The 11891-nt window shown below is 30.3% G+C and overlaps 1 long non-coding RNA gene across 2 annotated transcripts in view; it reads left to right on the plus strand.

Moving 5' to 3' along the window:
• LOC107451852 (uncharacterized) overlaps positions 1-11891 on the plus strand; it is a 224645-nt gene that overhangs the window by 160957 nt on the left and 51797 nt on the right. For both annotated transcript variants that reach the window (XR_011636684.1, XR_006225411.2), the window contains exon 6: positions 4564-4635. This is a non-coding gene — a long non-coding RNA (uncharacterized lncRNA). The remainder of the gene's footprint in view (positions 1-4563; positions 4636-11891) is intronic.

The following is an 11891-nucleotide window of genomic DNA, read 5'->3' on the forward strand; positions in this document are numbered from 1 at the left end:
ATCAAGTAAATGTTTCATAAAGTAGTTTATTTTAAAAGATCACATAATTATACCTTCTGGATGATTTGTTGTAAAGGTTATTGATAAAGGAATTCTATAATCATCGTCATCCTTTTAATAATCGATAATTATCGCAGATTTGTTAGTTATCGTAATAGATGTTATCGTGAGGATACCATTAAAATATCGTTATCATGATCCTTTAAAAATATTGTGATGTAGAAGTATACCTCCCTGCTATGATGCCTAGTTATCAATGATTAGTATAAGTTGATCATGACGTGATACATTCGAGAGATTTTGCAAAGCATTTTGGTTCTCTTTAATTCTAATGCTTTATGAACTTCAACGCGCATGTGCGAAAATATTCCTACAAATCGCATTGAATAATGGGTTGAAAATAAGATTGGCGTTACGACAAACGCTACGCAAAATTTCTCTATTAGGTGAAATATTTGTCCATCGCTTATCAGATAAACAATAAACTGTAAAACTTCTTTTTTTTTTTTAAATGCTTTTTTAAAAAATGAGGGTGGCAGAGGGGAGAGTGAAAAGTTAAATAAAATAAAAATAAATAAAAGAAATAAAGACGGATTGGCGAAAAAGAGTTTTGACCGAAAATTAAAAATAAACAAAGCAAAAATGCGAGAAAAATGAAGTAAACATCGTCGAGATGTAAAAAAAAAGAAGAAAAACAAGAAGAAATAAAAAAAAAAAGGACTTACTAATTGAAACAAATAATAAAAGAAAAGAAAAAAGTTGCTAATGCTCCATCTTTGCGACTGTGAAATCCATTTATTTAGATGGGCGGTGGGAGGGTGTAGAAGGTGTTAAAATTAACGACCGGGGTTATGTAGGCCCTAATTAAAACTCTTTGTCTGACTTAAATGACGGTTACAGTGTCTCAAGGGTGGAGAAATTCTATCGCCCAGCGATTAACTGCCAAGTGAGAGGCTTTTTAAAAACGGTTAATATTTGTTTGCGTATTATAAGTTTCGCGGTTCTTTCCTTACCCCCCTTTCCCCCACTTCTCACTCTCAAGAGTAGATTTAATTGAATTTCCCCCCTTCCCCCCCACCAGCTTTTTTTATATATTTTTTTATCAGGAGAAGTGTTCGCCCGAAATGAACTTCTTGATTTTAATTGGGCTCATTTTATGGCTTCATTCTAGAGCATAAGCGATGAATTTTCATGGGAGAATGGCTTATGTTTTCAGGATCGGCTATTATGAGTGAATCTCATTCAGTGCGATACTAATGAGCATTCGACACTTTGTTCCGGAACCATCAATAATGTTAAATAATTGCGCTGTTTTTATAAGCTTGTAAATACTGTGCATAATTGAATTGAACATTATAATATAAAACCTTACTTTAAATATTCATTGAATAAAATTAAATAATTTGTTTTGCTCTAATATATATTTAGATTTTTTATAATCAGAGACTTGTCTAAAAACGACAATTTGTATTTTCCAGAAATAAACTTTTTTATTTTAAATAAGCTTAATTTATGACTTGATTCAATTGCATGAGAGATAGATTTTCAGGATAAAATGGCTTATGTTTACAGGATCGGCTATTATGAGTGAATCTGATTCAGTGCGATGCTATTGAGCATTCGACGCTCTGTTCCGGAACCGTCAATAATGTTAAATAATTGTGCTGTTTTTATAAGCTTGTAAATACTGGGCATAATTGATAGAAAATTATAATATAAAGTGTTATTTAAAATATTTATTGAACAAAATTAATTAATAATTTAATTTTTCTGATATACTTGGTTTTTATATTCAGAGACTTATTTAAATATTTCGACAATATGTATTTCCCCTAATTGGGCTTAATTTTGATTTAATTCAATAGCAAAAACAATAGATTTTCAGGATAAAATGGCTCATGTTTTCAGGTTCGTTATTATAAGTGAATCTCATTCAGGGCGATGCTATTGAGCATTCGACGCTCTGTTCCGGAACCATCAATAACATTAAATAATTGTTACATTAAACAGTTGTTTCGTATTCTTGTAAGTACTGGCATAATTAATGATAGCATCAATAAAAATAATATATAACATTTAAATATTAATTAAGTAAAACATAGTTTGTTTTCCAATATATTCATTTTTTGTTATAATCCGAAATATATTTAAATAATAAGTCAATACCCAACTACACTTCTGAGTTTTCATTGGGCTAATTTTATGGTTAAATTCCATAACATAAGAGATGACCTTTCATGAGAAAATGGCTTCCAAAACCATCAATAACATTAAATAATTGAGCTCTCTTGTGTTTTTGTAAATAATAGCTTAATTAATAATAAGATTAATCAAAATACAAAGAAACCTCCAGGAAAGACAACCTCGGTGTAGTGACCACCTCTATTTACGACCACTTTTGGGAAACATGAAATTTTTTTCTGTAGTCTTTGTGTTGAAGCAAAACCTTTAGGAGAGATCATTGAAACCTTTCCCGGTGAGCGGGAGAACCCCTGCACTAAATGTTGAAAAGATCAAGTAAGGAAACATAAAATTATCAAAACAAAAGATATTAATAAAACAAATAAGTAAGATTCAAATGTATTCAGAATATTTTTAAGTGGCTCTTATTTAGAGATCTCTTTTTGTCGATCTCTAAAAGCGATCGACAACCTCATGTTGCAGTCAGAATGCACTAAAAACGATGCTATGAATGATTTATTTTTAAAGTTGAAAATCAAATTAGGAAACAAAAGTTAAACCAAAAGCTAAGTATTTTAAGCTAACAAAATTTTTCTCAATTTCTGAAGCTAATTTTACTGATATAAAATTAAATGCGAAAAAAACATAATTGTTTATTTATTTAAAATAGTTCTATCATTCATAATTGGTAAATTTGTTTTTTTACTCATAATTAAGAGTCATTTTTAGTGAAGCTAAGATTTAATCATCGATACCAGGGGTCTGTTTAGAAGAAATTTGGGTCCGTTAACGGACCCTTCACAAAATATCTTTTCATAAAAACGGACTCTTCACAAAATATTTTAACTTAAAAACGGACCCTTCACAAAATGATTTTTCTTTTAATCGGACCCTTCACAAATTTGTTTATCTTCATTATTATTTTGTTAATCGAATAAACCCTTTCCAGGGCAGAAAACAAGAAAGATGGATGTAAACGAATTAAGTTTTGTCTTCGGCAGACGATTCTTCCATTATTCGTCCGAAATTAATATTCTGCGTTCAGCAGTATAGGCTAAATACCAAATATTTGTATGTTGCATCTCTAATTTAGAAGCAGCAATTGTTGTTTATTTTTTAAAATTTAATTTTTTTAATTACAATTTTACAGTGTTGAGCATAATCTTGTATGTCTATACAATTTAAAAACTCCATGAAAAAAATTTTTTTTGCAATAACGGACCCTATTTACACAAATTCATAAAAGCGGACCCTGGTTGAAAGAATGTGAGTAATTTTTTCACAATTTCACGAAAAACGGACCTTTCACAAAATGTCTGGACAGACCCCTGGATACGGTTTTCAAAATGCCAACAGAAGTGGCATTTCTAAAATTAAAATTAAAATCGTTTAATTTTAATCGATTAGTTTTAATCGTCTGAAACTAAAATTAAAATAGTTTGCCAAAAAATCATGTATCTTTCGATAACATTTTGAAATCAATGGTGGTAACACCAAAAACGACCGACCTTCATTAAAGACCATTTTAGTGTGAAGCAGAGTGGTCGCTCCAGAGAGGTTTCACTGAAATAACATAAAGCCTTATTTAAAATATTTATTAAATGAAATTAAAAAATTCATTTGCTCTAATATATTTAGATTTTTTATGATCAGAAATTTATCAGAATATTATTGTGTTTAATTTTTATTTTTAATTTGGGGACATTATTTCGAAATACTCAATGTCGTTTATAGTTGAGAAATATTAATAACAATTTGATTCTTAGCCCTAAAACCATCAAAAATAATGGAATTAGAAGGGATTAAGATGTTTGAACCTTTTAATTTCTTCACTTGCAAATACTTGTATTATTAAAATAGCTAATTAATAACATAAAATTTATTTAAAATTTTAATTCATTAAAATGAAAGGCAATAATTTAAAATGTTTTTATATGTTTTGTTTTACAACCAAAAACTAAATCTAATTTCACTTCTAATTTAAGAAATTCGTGTTTAATATCTAATATCATTAATCTTTGATAAATACTAAGTATTCCATACTAATCCATATATGAAAATGCAATTACACGTCACATTCTCTTACAATACTGGAGTAGACAATTTGGTAAGCTAAAAAATAGAGGATAAAATGAACGCTAGAAACCGATCCGCATTTGATATTTGTTATCAAGATTTTATTTTTAAACAATAATGTATTTACCCTCGTTAGCAACAGCCTTTCAATGCTGGATCGAAAATTAATCGAAACGGATCGCAAAAAAATGAATTGGTTTTTAAGACTAACGTATATTTAATGCACCGAAACGACATTGCTTTCTGCTCCCCCTAATATTTGTTTTCTTATACGAAATAGGCTTATGTTTGCTTCTTTTGTTTTAGGCATGTTTGTTGAGGCATGTTGTAGCTAAGGAAGTAATAAGAAGCAAGATGAAGAGAAACATGGCGAGCAGCGTAAGTGTTTTTAAATTTGAGAATTTCTTTTTCTTACAATGCATTAATGAAATTTAGGCTATTAAGAAAATAAAACAAGGTTATGAAAATTGCCTCAATAGAAACTATATTCAGAAATAGCGAAATTTTATTAATAAATTCTTATTTTACTTAAAAGATTCTTTTATTTTAAACAAATTTTTCCACTATTTGTGGATATTTACATTACAAAATAATCACTTTTGGAAATATGAAATGTTTCATGTTACGTTTTCTAACCTATTTTTTGCCTAGCACCCTTTCATAGGGAGAGTTTTTCAAGGAAAAAAAAATTAGTAGCATAAGTGTTTCATTAATACGATTTACTTTTAAAAGACAAGATAGTTTTGGCTACCGTATTATAATAATCATAAATAATTATTATATATATTATTTATTAATTATTAATATTCTATTATTATTATGTATCTGAAGTTTAAACTTAGCAAAGCCCTCACAGCAATTTAATGAAAAGAAATATTAAGCATGTGCTATAGCTTTTTTTCAAGCATGTGCTTTTCATAAATGGATCACTTTTTGCAGTTGAGCAGCAATGAATTAAAAGTGATATTATGTTTCAAAATTTGATAATGAGGGAAGAGAGTGTCGTAGTGGCTCAGGGGTTAGAGCTTTCGCTTCCTATTGAGGTGTCACGGGTTCGAATCCCAGCGATGACTGGTTGATTCGAATTGATGACATAAAATATCCTCAGTGGTAGACGAATCATGGGTTGGACTGAGATGCTAACTTGCTCCGCTTTGTAAAAAAATATATTCTAGTGGTAATGAAATTTAAATTATTTTTAGTATTTTTCATTTTAAGTAGTTTTTCCATCACTGTATATCGAATATTCAAAGTATCATATGAAATGCAACTTTATTGCGTTTTTTTCGGGGTTACTCTTACGAAGAGTGGGCTTAATTATTCTTATTTAACAACTTCTACTATTGAATTCGCTACCAATTTATTAAAACTTTTCCAGAAAGCGGAGTAGTTACATCCCCTGATTAGAGTCCCCTTGCCATCAGGTTAATCATGAGAGGTTTTCGTGGTTTTCCTCTCCATGTAACGCAAAAGCTGGTTAGTTTCATCGAAAAATCACGAGCGATTACTTCTCACTTGGGCCGGATCACGCTATTGGTCGAAAATGACATCACTGTTTGGGGGAAGGGAGATGGTGGCTGTTGGCTGGTGTTTGTATGAGTTTGGCGACAAATTTCGTATGCACACTTGCTCGCTCGGAATTTATTTATTCCTTGCAAATGTTTACTTAATATTATGTCGTCGTTAGGGTGGGGAGATAGGTAAATGTCCACTTCAGCATTTCAGACAATATTTATGTTTTAATTGATTTAAATTCATCAAAGCTAAAAACAATAAAAATAATGAATGTTTTTACAAATATAAGATGGTATAGTAATATTACAAATAAGTTTTTTTTTTCGTTTGTTTGTTTTTCCATAAGAATTATCTTTTGCAGTTATGAAGTAACAAAAATTGAAATAAACATAAGCTCAAATTTACTCATACATCGCAATTTAGTTGTGTTATGAATAATTTTAAAAACTTCATAATCAAGCAACACGTAAATTTAGTTTAAAGTAATGACCAAAATTCTGGGCTAGCCTCCCCCCCCCCTGCATTTCTAGAACAGCCCCAGTTGCTAATGACGTAAAAGCAGTATAGCTTAATTTCACTTACTTAGATTCTAATAAAAAATTACCACAAAACTGTGCAAAATGTGAATATTGTCTTTATTACTCAACATTAATACCACGTGTAAATAGAGCGCATTTGAAAACGCATATAAAATCTGTCGCCAAATCTAGATCAGTCGCCAAAATACTATGCAATACACAGTATATCCCTTCCCCAAACAGTGATGTCATTTTCGACTAATAGCGTGATCCGGCCCAAGTGAGAATTAATCGCTCGTGAAAAATCCTCCACGATGGCAAGTTTCTCTCAATACTTGATCAAGGAGTTCCCTTGTCTTCTGGATTGGCTTCAAAATTATAAAGCTACAGAGTTGAACAATGGTAGTCGTAAGCCCATAATTGGGCTGGCTGTTCACCGATGACTATAAAATAAAATAAAATCAGGGTAGAGAGAGCCGTGGTGACTCAGGGATAGAGCCACATAGGTTCGAATCCCAGAAGTGGCTGATTGAAGCGAGTTCTGTGCCCAGATCGCGCCGACGATAGTGCAGACATAAATTATCCTCAGTGGTAAACGGATTATGGGTTAAAATCCCCTTGCTGTCATGCTAACCGTCGGAGATTTTCATGGTTTTCCTCTCCATGTAACGCAAAGAACGGGTTAGTCCCATCGAATAGTCTCCCACGAAGGCTGTTTTGTCACAATGCTTGATCCAGGAGTTCCTTTGCCTTCTGGGTTGTGTTCAAAATGACAAGACTGCGGAGTGGAACATTGATAACCGTGATTCAGAATTGAGTCGACTGTTCAACACCGGTTATTAAATATTAAATATATGGGGGAGAAATAATAGGGGGTATTAAAAGAAGCCTCCTCTTTGATCAAAGAGTAAAGGTTTGCAACAAAAATAGTTCATTAAATGCATTTGAATGCAACATACGCGAGCTTGGATCCATTTCTTATAAGTTAAACATTTTACACAATGTTTACTGTTAAAATAGAAAGGGGGGGGGGAATTTGTGACTTCTAAAAGTCATATATTTTGTGAATAGTTTCCAAACAGGCGAAGAATTTTTCAACAAAAATATAGGATGTCGTGTGGTCAAACGAAACTAAATAATGATATTACTTTGTGGGGAGCGGAATTTCTTATTTTCCCTTCCTTTTTTTCTTTCCTCTTAGGAATTTAATCTTTTTATTTAAAATTCCCTCTTCTTTTCTTTTTGTAGCATGTTCATTTTTGGAAGTAAGGAGGGAAAAAAGTGTGCCCCCCTCCTGCATGTACAAACAAAATTCCCCATTGAACGATTGATCGATAAAAGAGAATGAGTTGGTTGAGGGGAAAAAAGATGTGCAACTCCCTTATTTTTTCCTTTTTTTTTTTTTTTTTTTTTTTTTTTTTTTTTTTTTTTTTTTTTTTTGCGAGAAAAATGAGTGAAGAATATCAGTTTAAGAAAGAAGAGTTTGCTCTACTCGAACTTATCTTTGAAGAATTTTTCCCTTTTATTTTTTTTTTTTCCCCGCTCTTTTTAATTTTTCAGTATTTTTTTCCCCCCTTGTAAGGAATTCAGGAATATATGAGAACATATAATCTGCTCTTTTGTACGAATAAAGTGATATAAAACTCAAAAGTTTTCCAGAATTATTCAAACTAAAGTTAGTTTTTAACTTCTTGTTTTTATAAATAGTGAAGTAAAGTTTTGAGAAATTTAAATGTAAAATAAACACTGTGTTTTAGCATTGAAAATAAGTACCTTAAAAGTGCGTCTTAGTGCGAAATATTATTATAACTGTTTATAGAGTTCAACTAAACATTCTGCAAATGAAAAAAATATTTTAAGTGTATGAAAAAAAAAAAATTTTTTTTTCCATTTTTTTTCTTTGTTTTCTTAATTAGAGTCAATCCTTTGTCATTTATTCAATTCATTTTTCTGCTCGAATTCAAAAAAAAAAAAAAAAAAAAAAAAAAAAAAAAAAGAGAGATTTGTATTATTTACACTTTTTTAGCACTAATTTCTGGAAGAAAAAAAATGGAAAATAAGATGATGCATTTGATTTAAAACGCATGAAATTTATAATATTTGTACAGAATTATTTCTATTAAACGCTGATTTTCTTTATGTAGCATGCGGCGTAATAACTATTCAATGATTAAAAGCTTCATACTCAAATTTTTTAAGGTAGTATTTTTTAATAATTTAATATTTGAAATATGCAAGTAAAGCTGCTTTCTTAGGTAAAGGGATTCATATTGGACATTTCTCGTAGCCAATTAACTAATGTTATTAGTTTAATTAGCCTTAATTCGACTAATGTCTTATTTTTTATTTTAAACTGCCAACACGACAATATATTTCCAAAATAATAATTAGTTGTTTTGAGTTGATTATTTTTGTAAGGATATCATCAGTATTTTTCGGTTGATGGGAGGGGGGGGGAAACCTAGTAAAATTAAATAGATTTTATAAATTGTAACATAATATTTTAAACATATGCTTCATTATTCGATTTTCGAAATGTGGCTTGATTTTCGAAGTCAGATTTAAAGTACTAAGCGATTGGAATTAGTGATTCGTATGACTTTATTTGATCGGTGATTTTAATCTCATCCGAATCAGTTGATTATAGGATTCGAGTCATTTATATAGAAAAAAATTCAGTTCCAGTCCATTTTTATTACTTCAATTTAGAATTGCAAAATGCATTTAAAATCACTCTTTTCTTAGATTCAAAATCAAACAAAAATGTTTATCTCTTAATAAATTGAGTCATCTAAATGTATTCACTGTATCAACGTAAAACGTTTTTATCTAATTGCACTGTGCAATGTAATTAGATAAAAACAATGTACAATGTTTTTATTTTAAAAAAGAGTGACACATTTTCATCTAAAACGCCTTTTAGATGAAAATATGTTACTCATTAAAAAAAATGGTATTTTTGGCTGAAATAATGAATTTGTAATCATTTTTTGCTTACCGTTCACAATTTTCTTAAAAATCATCAATTTATCTTGGCGACTTGACGTATTTCAACAACTCAAAATAACAACTTTTAGGCAAAGGAAAGGCACTCTTATTAACCATGGGACCGTCATTTATTAGGTGATATTCACGACATTTTTGGTAACAAAAGACTAATCTACCCTCCCGAAATTTCCAAGCTCTAGTAAGAGAGTTATCAGAAAACTTACTAGAAGCTTGGCGACTTTTCTCCTGCAAAAAGGGTAACGCGATAAAGCATTTTGGTTTTGATAACACCTACTTTTTGTAATCAAACACCTTTTGTTTATACAGAATCACAAGGCTATTATTCGTGCTATTTATTCGTGTTTTACAGTAACGCCATCTATGGCCGAAAATTTGACTTCTGCCACACCCATACGTCCACGCCATTCATCTCCAGATCGTAATTTTGACCTGTATCAGAGAACGATCAATCTTCTCTTCAGTATTCCCAGAGGTATAATTTGTTATGGGAACATGGAGGACTTTGTGATCCGACGGATTTAACGTGCATCAGTCAGCATTTAATACCTCGGAGTCTTCGGCTGGCTGGATTCGAATTCCTGTTCTCAAGGACGTGAGTCCAGCGTTTTGCCAACCAGGCTGTCCCGGCTTATTTCATTGATTAAAAAGAATTATTAAGAAGCGTTATCCACAAAGATGACAAAATAGAATATGCACAAAAGATATAAGTAAGAGTTTTATTTTTTTCCTGGTCCACTTTGTACAAATTCGAATGCCAGTCAAGAACATTTCACACAGCTTTCGTATTTGAAATATTTTTTTTTCAAAAATTAGAATCAGAAATTATGTGAGAAATTTTCTTCCATTTCCCCAGGATAAAATCGAAGAAGTAAGATGAAAATTAAAATATGTCGAAACATTGAAATATATACGCATCATTTCAGAGATAGTCCCCTTTTTCCTTTTGAAAATCGTAACTTTTTCAAAATGCATGCATGGTAACAACAGCTTGCGGGCAAGCGCACGGAATAAAGCTAAAAAGCTGGTAAGTTGAAAGAGAGAGAGAGAAAAAAAAGTAATAAAACGGGGAGGGGGGGGAATGAATGTAAGAAATATTAGAGTAAAAGATAAGAAGGAAGGAAAAAAAAGGGGGGGAGGGGAATGAAATAGTTGAAATAGACGAGCAAACAACAACAGTACCAGAAGAAGAAATAATTTAAAAGAAAGGGGTAGGAGAGGGCGTGGAAGAAAGAAATCTCGGAAATTGGAAATGTCTGGAAAATCATGCATATGCAGCGATGAGAGCAAAAAAGAAAAAGATTTTATTCGGGAGGTGGAGTTTTTCGAAACAGAACATAGTTGGAGATGCAGTCGCATCTTGACGTTTGATCTGGAAGGGGGCGGGTGAATATTTAAAAACTGCCAAAAAAGTTCCAACATTCTACTCTGAAAAACATTATGTATACAACTTAAGTATTGATATTTAGTTACGTTGATTGTTTTTGTCCCTTTTTGTACATTCAAATAATTTTGAATTTTTGAATACTTTTTTTAAAAATTTGCAGGTTTTTTTTTATGAATATTCATGTCCTTATAAGATTTATGTATTTATTTTTGCAAATTTTAAAACTTTATCTTTTGTATTGGTAAACATATATTGTAAATAATTTGTGATGTTTTTTTGTACTGTTCAAAACAAGCAATTATTACTTTTTAAAAACATAATATATTATAATTTTAATTTAAATAAAATTATTATATATTATGTTCTTAAAACTGTCTGCTAACTGTAACCCTTGATGAAGTGCAGTATTTGCTAACATGCATTTCATCAAAATTTTATTTTTGCTTGTTTTTGGTTCCTAATTTTTTATTTGAATTGTTTACGTAAGAAAAATTCGTTTTTAGTTGCTTTTAGTGATTTTTCCATTTTGATTTATTATTTTAAAGTTTTTTAAGATTTTTTTTTATAAATTTACTTAAATCAATTTCATGCTTTGATTGGATTATATATTAATTTTGTCACATTTTTGGCAAATTAGGAAGAAAAAAATAAGAGATTAGTTTGATGGAAATCATAGAATAAGTAATTACGCGTTAGAGGTTAGATAAGGAATCTTAGTTTCAAAAAGTTGCGTAATGTTGTATTTATTTTTTTTTGTTGTTTTGTTTTGTATGATTTTGAAGCCAAGAAAGAAAAAGAGAGGGCTTTTGGTTGCCTACAACTATTATTCTTTTATTATAGTATGTACTTAATATTTTTAATATGCTTAAGCAATAAGAACGCCACAAAATAATTAGAAATTAAATTTAAATTTATCCAACTTTTTTGTAAATTCGATGTTGTTTTAAAAGAAGATAATAGGAAGCAAAATAGCTTATTGTATTTATAAATCTTACCTCATGAGCTCTTTGTGTTCTACATATTGTGGTGATATTTGTCTCCTTAATTAAGAAAGAATGGACTAAAATGCATTTCTTGTCATAACAACAAAAGCTCAAAATTTATGCTTTAAATTTTAGCAAAAATACCCCGGTTTACGGATAGCGTTTGAAATAATCATATATATTTACATATATAACTACTAAATATATAGTAAGGATATCATCAAT

The sequence above is a fragment of the Parasteatoda tepidariorum genome, chromosome 4, assembly GCF_043381705.1.
Source record: "Parasteatoda tepidariorum isolate YZ-2023 chromosome 4, CAS_Ptep_4.0, whole genome shotgun sequence".
Classification (NCBI taxonomy): domain Eukaryota; kingdom Metazoa; phylum Arthropoda; class Arachnida; order Araneae; family Theridiidae; genus Parasteatoda; species Parasteatoda tepidariorum.